This window comes from Coturnix japonica, chromosome 1, assembly GCF_054131305.1.
Source record: "Coturnix japonica strain WE chromosome 1, WE-NBRP24, whole genome shotgun sequence".
NCBI classification, from domain to species: Eukaryota; Metazoa; Chordata; class Aves; order Galliformes; family Phasianidae; genus Coturnix; species Coturnix japonica.
In genome coordinates, this window is record NC_140663.1 from 76,805,911 (window position 1) to 76,818,418 (window position 12,508).

The 12,508-nt window shown below is 39.9% G+C and overlaps 1 long non-coding RNA gene across 1 annotated transcript in view; it reads right to left on the reverse strand.

The window, feature by feature from the left end:
• The window catches only part of LOC107320504 (uncharacterized), a 123,638-nt gene that overhangs the window by 84,039 nt on the left and 27,091 nt on the right, over positions 1 to 12,508 (reverse strand). The gene's annotated exons all lie outside the window — the stretch shown is intronic.

A 12,508-nucleotide genomic window follows, 5' to 3' on the forward strand; every position in this document is an offset into this window, starting at 1 on the left:
GTTCCTGTGTATCACTTGCATTGGAAGTCACAACCACGATCTAAGTTTCCTGTTTCCTAAGGGCCAAGAGGCAATTCACGCACCACATGCTCCTCAGCCTACAAAGACAAGATGAGCAACAAGTGAATACATCACAGCCTGTTTCATGTGGCATGAAATCAGAGAGTAACTTGCTCAAGTAAACAGACCAAGGGAATCAATGCAGCACTCCTGGCTCTCAGCTCAGCAACTAAATCACGCTTTCTCTTCTCACTCAGAACTGTTCTGGAAGAACAAAGGAATTCATGCGCCAAAGATCAATCCTGTCCTGGCTGGGTGATGAACAATATAATGCTTAAAGAATTATTTTATCACCATTAAATAGAAAGACGACCTTCCCACCATGAAACTGAAGCATACTTCTTTCACAGTTACTGCTGAACTCATATTTTCCTATTGAAAGGCAGAGGTTTTTGTTGTTGCATTGCTGTTGTTTGAGGGGGTACAGCAGCTTTACTAGAACTGTAAAATTCTGGAGAACTAACAACTAAGAAAACTACTCCTGGAAGGTGTCTGGCCAGAATTCTTGGATAAAGAGGATGGGAGTGATCCCACAAACATTTCAGATGGATATCTGTCCTTAGAAATACAACAACAACAACAACAAAAAACAAGGAAATAAAAAGAATTTATCCCTCCAATTGAGCATTCAACCCCAAACCAGAAAGCTTTTGCTGTGTATTGACATTTTGTCTGTATTTTTTGCTTGCACAGTGTGTATATCTATCTATATCTATCTATATATACATATAGACATACACACACAAGATCCAACTTTCCAAAAGCCTGCAGGACCATGAAAGGAACATTCTGTCAATCACTTCTAAAGAATAAGAAAAACTGGACATCAAGTAGCAGTACCTAAATACAAAGGTGTATCGTTCACATCATCAGCTGTTTGCAAGTAAAACCACACATTTACATGCTAGAAAGGAAGCAGGAAACCTCTACAACATTCGAGGAGTTAGGTGTATTCTGACAGGTACATTCTGTCCATTCTCTGCTTTGTCTCTCTTCCTATCTTCACACAGTCTGTGACCTAGGTTACCATAACTTCTGACCTTTTAAATTAGCATTAACAAAGATCTGGGAAATACATAACTTGAACAGCATTTAGAGATGCATACTGAGAGCTCTTTCTAAAAGCTTCTTACAGGTCAGCAACTTCCAACTGAATTGCAATTGCAACCACTTTTGCTGGAATATTTGAACACAGGAGCCCATCTGGATTTGCTGATTGAATCAGAAGCCTCAGCTATCACCACTGAATGTCAGAAGAAATTGCTACTAGTTTTCACCATGGGTTGAATCAAGCCCTAAGTCTCTCAGTGTCATTTTGAAGATGAAGAACCACATGAACTGTGGTTTAGGTATCGTAACAGACAAAAACTGTACAAAACTAAACAAAACCCCACTTGAAGGCCTCCTGAGCATTTGTACATTTCCATGAGTTAAAGTGAAAGCTGTCTGGAGAAGGGAGTAGGTGTGGAAATGATTCTACATCAGCCTCAGCTATAACCACAGAGCTGGAGCACTTGTGACGCTAGTGAGACAGGCCAGGCAGCCCACAGCATGCAAGAGCCCTGCCTGCAGTGGGAGCCCTGTGCTATGGGCAAGACATCCCTGTTCTCCTGAGGTTGCTGAAGTAGGAGGCAGTCAATGAAACTAAGTAAGTAGGCTTCTCTCAAGTCTTTCACGTTACCAAAGATAGAGGAGGGTCTTCAATCATCTTTCAGTCCAGTAGGAAGCATAGCATCCCCCAGAAAGTAAGTGTGGAAATGTGTGCATACATCTACAAGTATGCAGCTACAAGAAGGGTGTGAGACGTGGTTCCTCTGCCTTTTGACACCCACAGAGATGGTGGACACATCTCTCATAAATCCCCTCAGCTCCCTTTTATAATTCAGCACAGGAGAAACAAGTACTTCTACAAGGTCTCTCAGTTGCCTGGTTCTAAAGAGCTACTTTTAGAAAGGAAAAAACAAACTACTGACATGGCTCTTATTCTCTGTCTAACAAAGAGAGTCAGGGCATCTACACTGGGTTCGGTGAATTACACCTAAAATCAGCTAGCAGAGTCAAGCAGCAGCATGTACAGTAAATCACTGTACCTCCCTTATAATAAGGGGGCTGTAAACCACTGTCAAGATAACTATTTTCTCCCATCCCCTGCATTTTAAAATCTTCCTCCCATCTTAAATGACTGAATTTTGAAACAGCTGAAGGCTGAACAACACAGCACCACTTTTCTGTGGGTCCTACAAACCAGGTCTCAGAGGCTGGAAACAGTCTTCACTTCCCAATTCTTTGCTTTAACCTCTTGTACGCATTATCTCTGCTTTGAAAAGTGCTTAAAATATATGAAAGATGCAAATCTACCATACTAGTTGTTAGCTAGTTATTTATAGATTGACTGCTAGGGATTGCCTCTTCATGATTATAGTATGGGATTATTTTTAGCCCTCCTAAAGAGCTCTGTTACTCATCTGCAGAAACTGCCGTTGATATGCCACATCTGCTTCATGGTCACCTTTAACTGTTTCACCAAACGCAAGCGAAGGATGTTATATTTCTGGACTGGGAACAAATTCTGAGGTGATAACACAGCTGTGTGACAGATTCCCTGCAACGTTCAGCTGAACACTGTAGTAAAATGCTTCACAGCTGGTCCCTGCCCTTGCTATACATATTGAAACCAAGCCACATTTTTAAAGGAACAAAGTCTGAATTGTTTTATACTACAGACTGTCGTGTTCTTCAACCTAAAATGGCAGATCCTGTTTAATTTTGAAGATGTTTTTCCAGATTTCTCAAATTTGGGCTTTCAAAAGGAAGTTCTGTTTCCAGAAGAAGTTCCCAATGTACATTTCCTTAAAGAGAGTACCCAACTTGGATATCCATTTTTATACTTTATCTATCCTCCATACTTATTTTCCTCCTAGCTTTTAAATTCAATTGATTCAAGTGCAGGAAAACTCTTGTGGGCTTCTGTAATATTCTCTCAGGTCATTAGTTTGAACTGAAATAGGCTTGAAAGGCCAAGCAGACACAGCTGAGAATTTGCAGAGCACAAACAGATGCACAAAGTACATCTCATACAGACCACAAGCAGTAATTCAAAAAGCCTATTTCAGTGCTGAACGTGGGGAAGTCTAATACAAGGCTGAATACCTTCACATAGCACAGACTTCAGACAAGTCACTGTGCACTGAAAAGACATCTGTTGAGCCAACAAAAATGCTATTTTTAATTACCTGCCTTTCCTTCGTAGTTACCCACAATGATGGTATATTCCTGTGAATAGTAATGCTCCTAAGATGACCATAGTATCTTCCCAGCAGGCATGCAGCCAAAGTGAAGTTTCAATACACCAAATAGATAGCTAAATAGACAGCCACCTTAATACGTCACCTGGTCCAAATACAGTTCAGGCCTTCTCCAGCAAAGAAATACTTACAGCATTAGTCTTACCACTATATGCTCATTCATTTGTTTTTCTTGATAAAATATATCTTTGCAAAAACGTGGTGATACAATTGTATCTATTCTCTGTCACTGACTCCAGATCCAACCTAGATACAAGTTTGCTAGTTTTCCTCATGTTTGCTACTCTCCTGCTTCTTTATGAAGATGTAGGGACTACAAGAGAAAAGGGATTTTTCCATAAGGAGACAGTCTAGGGATGGGCTGAGAAACTTTATGTAAGCCAGAGAAGTTTGATTACAACAGCTTATACAACAGAAAAACACAAACTATTTCTGTGGCAGGGCAGGTAATGCAGTTTCACATCATAATTGATGGGAGGGGAGGTATTGAATATGGTGTCTAGGTCATTTCTTCGCCTTTGGCTTTTCATCTAATGGTACGATTTCATTCTTCCAAATTCTGCATTGGCAGACTTTTATTTATCTGGTTTTATAACAAATAGATGGAAAAGAAATGACTGATCCTGCGTACAAAATTGCCTTTGCCAAAAGTAAAATTCAAAATCAAAGCAAACAAAGCCTGCAGCTGCTCCCTTCTTTTCCATGCCAACAATAATAACCAGTTACAATAAAACTAGATTACCTGAAACAGAATCCAAAAGAACCACATCTTCAGTATAAATAAATTAATAGAATTGAAAACATGTTAACTAGGAATTTCTGTTTCACCCTCACCTTGAATCACTGTTCTTTATCCATCAAGCCTGGGGATGCACTATTAAAATAAAGGCTTTAAAGTGCCTGTAACAATCTCTCTCTGAAGTCTTGCTTTCATGCAGTTTACATTTAGAAACTGAGCTATCCCCATTCCCTCTGTACAGCTCTATGCCAGTGCAATGCAGTAAAGACCAAACTGTTATATATTCCTCCATGAATCCAGCCTTTGGAAAGTTTTGTTGTTGTTGTTTTGTTCTTTAACCAAAGTCCACAGTAACAAAAGCCCAGGGCCTTGTCTCAGACCTTCTTGGAATCAGAGGCCAAAAAGCCAAAGAGAAAGGCAACAGACAGAGAGGGATCACCACTGAAGTCTCCACAGTGAAGATGGTAGGATCATGTCAATTTGTCCTTAAAAAGTATGTCTGAATTGTGCCCTCTGTGGATTTTCAGTGCTCCTTGCCCAGAAAGTGCAAAGCTATTTATTTCATAAGAGCTATAAAACTGAAATTCTTCTAACTTTGTTTTACAGGCTGGCTTTCACAAGATGCATTTTGGGGACTAGCAAAGCATCTGCAACATGGTAAATATTACCAAACACAAAGTACCACAGATGTCTCCAAATGTTGCCAGGTCAATACATGTGCCTGTCACCTTAGGGAACATGGTAATTCTTTACAATTAACTGGATTTAACCTGACAGCCAGGGATTATTTGTTTAATTTTCAATTAAAAATAAAACCTCACAAGCATCCTCACTTACACTTGGACATTCCTTCATAAAGAAACTGAAAGAAACATTCGGTTTTGCATGTAACAGCAATCAAATCTGCTTCTTGCTCTTTAGCCTGAATTTTCAGGGGTGGGGTGACTCCAGGTAGCACTTCATCAGTACTATACTTGGCTTTTGAACTACAGTCTGGTGAAGTGGTAAAATTATTAATATTTAAGATCTGAGAGGTCTGAGCATGAAATTTATTGTTACACAAGGTACGTTACTTTTGACTAAAAGCTAGTGGTTTGTGGTTATTTACAATCTCTACTTCTACACTATGCTAATACTGGAGGTACTAATTTTCTACTGGCTCACTTAGTGGAACCATTTCCCTATATAGTCAGCTGTGGTAGCTGACAAGCAAGGATGGACAAGGAGTCCATCTCTATCAGATGTGGGCACTGGGCCTTGTTAACTTGTAAATGATCATCTGGAGTTCATCCCTTCCAGCTACTGGAGTCCCACTATTCTCCAGCACTAAGTACTACAAAATTAACTGCAAAGGAGATGTTGCTAAACCAGACATCTACATAAAGCCAAGAAGATGCGGCTGTCCTAGGAGAAGAATAGCTATCCCAACTACAGGTCACAAAAATAATCCCTGCAAGATGGAAGAAAAGGGGGGTGGTTGCTGTTTTTTTAGCCAAAAAGACTACAGTGAACTCAAGAACTGTCCAGTGGGCAGAACCACCAGTTATGAGTTATTTCAGTCTCTCATTTGATGAACTGTAACTTACCATAGAATCATGGAATGGCTTGGGTTAGAAGGGACCTCAAAGATTAACTTCCAATCCCCCTGTCACTGGCAGAGCCACCACCCTGCAGATCTAGTACTAGACCACATTTGCCCCATCCAGTCTGGTCTTGAACACCTCCAGAGATGGAGCATCCACAGCCTCTCTGGGCAGCCTGTTCCAGCACCTCACCACTCTCTCCCTGTAAATAACTTCCCCCTGACATCCAATCTAAACCTTCCCTCCTTTAATTTAAAACCATTCTCCCTTGTCCTGTCACTGTCTACTCTTGTAAACGGTTGATTCCTCTCCTTTATATAATTCCCTTTTAAACACTGGAAGGCTGCAATGAGGTCTCCCTCCAGTCTTCTATTCTCCGGGCTGAACAAGCCCAGCTCCCTCAGCCTGTCTTTGTAAGTGAGTTGTTCCAGGCCTCGAAAACTTCTGGAAGCCCTTAGTTTCAGAGAGCATCTTCTATAACCTAGGTGCTAAGGAAGTAGTGTGTGTGATTTGGACTCTGTGTTTCAATCTTTCCATGATGATTCAACACAAAGGCTTTACCCCAAGCCACTATTTAAAAACCACAGATAACAGCTGAAAGGGAAGCAAAATGAACCAGCATGCATATTTGTCTGCTTCAACCATTCAGACAGTCACCCATGCTTTTGGGTAAGTCTCCTCAAAGCACCAGTTATTACCTCAGGAGAGCCTTATGACACCGTTCTTCTATCCACAATTCTCCTCCTCTGCAAGCCAAAAATATCACTAAGCACACAAAGTTTTCAAAGCCCAATCTTTCCTTTACTAACTCACAGCCTTTTCATGAACCTCCCTGCACACAAACCCTTTCCCACCCATGCACTTCACACAAACCCCTCCCCACACACTCTATCCCTCCATTCAGCTAACACTCACCCTCCAAGTATACTGCATCATAGATGTATTTTCCCCCATTTACCACATACTTCACACCATGCAGAAATGGTATTTCCTGGCCACAAGGCTGCTGTGCATTTCAGCAAGCCATGCTTTCCCCTGTGAGACTGAGTTCCTCTGTCAATTCTGTCACAAATTCCAGCAAGCATCAATAACCAACCCACATGGAGGTCCTGCCTTTGGGTCTCAGCTCCATGATTTCAGACTGGTCATGCCAAAAAAACTGTTGTGATGACGAAAAATCTGAGAAATTAAAATCCTCTGATAAGCAGAAAATGAACAAGGCAAAAGTAACAATATGAACAGATCTGGAATGTGATACAGAGGATTTACTTCCTAAATGAAAATTACCACTCTCTATAAAGAGACAGGGCCCCCACAAAAAAAAAAAAAAAAAAAAAAAAAAAAAAAAAAGTAGTGAAGATTCCTCTACTATAATTTCTTGTGGTGTCCATTTCTGCTTCTGCATTGGGCCTGTACAACCTGCAAGCAGGGCGACCACTCTCATTCCACATATTGGAAATGTAAGCAAAAGAAAGACAGGAGTGGCTCGTTTTTGAAAATCTGTGCTGGAGATGGACATTTATATCAATCACAGCAACCCTCATCAGAGGCCGATGATGGATATCTATGTGTCGGTTCATTCAGACTGGACAGAGAACACCAACTCATTTCACATAGGCCATCAGAAAATGATTTATGACCATCAGATATTATCACTACATGTGAAATTCAGAATACTTCAAGGCAAGGACTGGGCCATGAAGGGGTTTGTTTGCTATTCTGTAGCCAACCAACCTCCTCTAGCATAATCTCTTGGCCTAGATAGCCACACAAATCCATAAAACATGAAAAGTGTCCACAATTCTGTGCAGGTGCATAATTCTCCACTATATGAATGTGAATTGTATTCCAGGGAAGATAAAGTTTCAATAGAAATGAATAAATCATTAGAAACTCTCAAAACATCTGAAATCTCACAGTAGCTTCTTACCTGAAGATTCCTCTCAACTTTTCCATTAAAAATAGAGATAACAATTTCTTCCCCAAAGAAACTGAAACACTGTACAGGTCTGTCAAATATATGGGATTGGCTGAGAAATCAACTGTAACCTTTCCTGTCCCTTATAAAGGGCAAGTCTAAATAGCCTTTACAATCAAGTTTCAGAGTTAAAGGATGTGGACAGTGGCAAATTTCCACTTAACCACCTCAGAAACATGAAGTAGATAAGGAAGGAAACAAGCAGCAGCTTTCCTGTGGGGCTATGCAGAAGCTCAGGTTTACAAAGTGCTGTTGACTAAAAAGTGAATAAACAAGCATTTGGATCCTAAATGACACCAGAAGTTACTTTGCACAACCGAAAGACAGTTTGCAGCTCCAGAATTTATTTCTATTGAGCATAACTCCAGCAGGCTGATCTCTGTACACAGCTAAGTTCTTCCTTTCAGTTGTCATACTATCCTGTAAAAACTTCAGGCTTAACTTTGCATTTCTGTTGTGGAACGAACATCACACAGCAGCACCTCAGCATCATCCTTAGTAGACAATGTATACATACCTAGTAATATTCTAGTTCCTAAGCAGCATGGGTGGATAAACTTACACTTCTCTCACTTATAAGTTCAGACAATTCCTTTTCCATTTGTATATGCTAGTAGGACTTTCATCTGAGTCTCCCAACAGGACAGTAAATACACAATGCAAGCTGCAGGACTTCTGGTGAAAGCATACGCAGTTTTCAGCAAAACAGGAACCAGACTAGCTGTGTCAAGATCCTGCCTTTCACTCCCCAAAACATATACCTGACACAATAATACAATTCTAGCTAGAGAGAAATGACTGATTGAGTTTTTTGTTTTGTTTTGTTTGCTTTGTTGTGTTTCTTTTTTAATTTTAATAAAGTCAGACATTTGGTCATAAGACACTAAGACATTTCTTGAGGTACTGGGCCAGAACAAGTTGCGCAAGAAGAAAGAAAATGAAATTTTATATCATTACATTAGGATCCTGAGAACTGCTAAATAAGCCATCAACCCATAGCAGTTCTAGCAAGGTACGTAACACAACTGATAAGCCAGTTTGCTCCAACAATTGATCTTTCTAGTGCTGACACACAGTGTAGTTAGTGCAAGGCTGTATCAATATGTATTAGCAAACAGAGTAACATGGATGGTCTTACTGACGCAAAGACAATGAAGTACAATTTTTGGATAGATACTACATGACTGGAACCCATTAAACTTTACTGTAATTCAAGACCCTCAGCAGAAAAATATTTTGTTTACTCCTTTGTATGCTCAGAGGTGCAGTTGTAGCTCTTGGCCTCTGCTCCAATGGGTTAACCAAAATGGTAGCTGTAAATAACAGTCTGCAGCAAGTGCAGAGTGCAGATCAATAAATGTAGTTGCTATTATGTTTTAAAACAATTAAACGTTCTTTTTCACAGAAGGACAGCAGCCACTCAGAATTCAGGTGCATTGATTGAGACACTAAAAACTAGATATTTCTTGTAGGTGAGTATCCTGGATTCAGTAACAATCCTATGAAATCTTGACAAAATGCCTACAGAGTCAATCTGCAGTAACAAGATTACAGCTCTTCCATTCTAGAGGAGCACAACTTCTTTAGAGCAGCAGCAGATTTCAGAATTCTTCCCCTACTACAGGAAAACAGCAAACAGACTCGTGACAAAGCTTTGTTGCTTTCCCGTCCAAACACTATGACTCCTACTTCTGAACGTTCACTTCTATTTTGGAAAACTCACAACTGAAAAGGGTTGGATATTTTTTTCACTTTTTATTTGTAATTTTTATGATTTATTTATAATTGTCTCATGTCACACACACACACACCAAAAAAAAAGTGGAAAAAGAAAAAAGAAAAAAGTAAGATTTCGAAGGCCAAGATTCAACTCCTTATGTAGTAAAAACAGACGAGCTTCAAGTCCCATTTTTCAACAGCTTACAATCTAGTCAGCCTTTGTTTTGTTTCCTCAAAAAGAGATGATCTACACTCAAAGAATATCTCATACGGCTGCATCATAGATGGCATCCAATTCACAAACTAATGTGGTAAACACATATACAAGAGGCAAATCAAGAAATACGGTATTAAAACCCAGTGCCACTTGATCACCTTATAAGAAGACTACATTGTCTACCATACATTTGTAAGTGGAAAACTATGCTCGTTTTGAGAACATTTTAAATGTGTAGAAGTAGGAAATAAAAACACTTGTTTTCAATGTTAAGAGCATTATACAACATGTAAGAGCAGTGTTTACCCTTGGATTTCCTCTTATTTTCTGGTACATCCCATGCACCTCATCTTAGGAAGCCAGAATATTTTTCATGCATTCTATTGTGCCTCACTCCTGGAGAGGCCAACTTGGTAGCAAAACATCTCATTTTCATCATGAGTGCTGAGCTTTCCAGGTTATTTTAAAACTTATCTATTGCATTTAATTCTTAGACTTCCTGAAAGCTGCATATGGCCAGTTGAAATGTTTTCCATCTCAGCATAAAATTTCATGGATCCAGCATTTAATAAGATGATGGTGCATTTCTTTGAAGGAGAGGTGATTTGAGTATTGAAATGACAGAGCACTGTACTATGTATCACTATAATTTTGCAGTCAAAGTTATCACTTATTTCCCTATTGGATCAGATCTACAGTCCATCCTGATGCTCCATCCCACTGGTAGCAGCCAATACTACTGTTGCAAGGAAAAATATAAGGAAAGAATTATCTAAGAAACATCTGTAACACTTTACTCCATGCCTCAGAGGAGTTAGTTTATGCCTCTGAAGAATACAGGTAGAATGCTTAGCCTTCTAAGTATTTATCTCTCATTTAATGTGAGGTGCTTTTAATAACTATTCAAGTAGATAACTCTTTTCAACCCACTGACTTCATGTTCTCAGGAAGCAATTGCAGTGTCAGTTTTGTGTTATGTGTTGTTCATTAACTGCCACCAGATTATCCACACAGAGTTCACTCCATGTGTGGAGGACTTTTGTTTTTAATGCAAGTAGCTCAGTTCCCTTTTTGAAACTGCAGCTATACGCTTCATTAAGCTATCTGCGATAACATCTATCCTAATGCTCCCTCTGCCTTGGAAGCAGATTGCAAACACAGAGCTGACACAGGTAAGAGAAACTTAAATTGCTTTAGTCAGTGGGCATTATTGTAGCCTTACACGTGTCAAATTTCATCTGTCACTGGACTGCCAAGACGTTTAATTCCCCCTACAGTATCTAACAAACCTCATGAGTTTTCACCAACTGGAAGAAATTACCACAACCTACAAAATTCCCTACACTTTCTTTCCTTCCCCATACTGCTAGTGAGTGTTCAAAACACATCTGACCAGACCCACATCAGTCTGTGCATGTTTAAATAGTTACACGATTAAGACTACTAAATGTATAGTGCGATGCAAAAAGATGCAAAGCAGAGAAAAGGAAAGACTAGAAGCCCCTCTATGTTTGGTACCCTGCCAGTTTGGTGGGTAGAGTTGCAGAAGCAATGGATGACTAATTAGGCTAAATGGACAGAGAGAAGTTAAGAGGAATTGATATCCACAAAGAGTATACATTAATGTGTTTGGGGTTGCAGGTTTCCAAATGCTCTGGCTCTGTATCAGATGGTCATTTCTCTGCAATTCCGAGGATCACTTTCTTCATCCATTTTCAAAGAGATACTGATACCACATCAATGAAAAGCCGTTATGATTTTGGATTAGGCTTTTCTTGCCAGTTCTCATATGTCTAAACAGGAACATCTTAAGAGACAAATGGGAATTGTTTGCAGCAAACCATGATTTTTGCAGACATGCAAATGGAGAACCCCAGTTATTTTACATTTTGCTTTGAAAAGAGCAGCTTCAACAATGCAGCCATCTTTCGCTAACAACAGTCATAGACACAGAAAAGACTGATAATCTGTGAGGAATGTGCTGAATTAAATGACTCATCCAGTAGAAGAGATGTAAGGTGCTCAAAATCACTTAAGTTCCTTATTTGCTCCCTGGCTCTTTCCTCCCTTCTCTCTCATATCTCAATTCATTGTCTCAGAGCAATAAACAGCCAAATATCCTTGCAGGACTTCAAAATGGTCATGATTTTATAATCCCCTCTCTTCTGTATGGCTCAGTGCCTTGCAAATTAAAGCCTGAGACCTCAGTACGGCAGCAAAACGTACCAGATGAAAGAAAGGAAGCAATCAGTTTCCTGAAATAGTGAAAGCCCTGCTCTTGAGAGAAGATGAGCATACTTTCCTCAGCTTCCACAAACTGTTTCCATTAACGTTTAATTTCATCTCCCTTAAGTGACTCCATCTCCTTCAGAAGAGAAGGTTCACTTCTCTGGACCCCATAAACACAGGAACTGGAGTGAACTTTCTGCTGCTCAGCACGACTCTGCTTTCCAAACCATACTTTTCAGGTAAATGGTACCTGGGTGTAGAGCCTGGGCTGCGGGCCACATGTCTGAAACAGGATTTCATCAGACAGTCTGTGAAAAGAAATGTATGCCCTCTCTTCTCATGTGAAATTTATCCCCCACCAAGCCCTAAAAGCTCAGGAAGCCCAACTAATCAGTACTCGTCGCCAGAAAGCAAAGCCTTCAGTACAGTCATTTGCTGGATCTGATTAACGAGTTATATTTGTCACATGTCCATCATCACACATAGTAGAACAGGTAGTGTTATTTCAGCTCAAAATTTTAATACTGTTCCTTATCTGATCCAAGATCTGTTGTTCCACTCTGCTAAGGGATGCCCTATCATTTCTTCAGCTCAGTTGGTCATGAGCAGCTTATGCAAGAAAAACCTAAACATTCCCATAAAATATGTGTTCTGAAAACTCCCTTCTGCAAATGAACT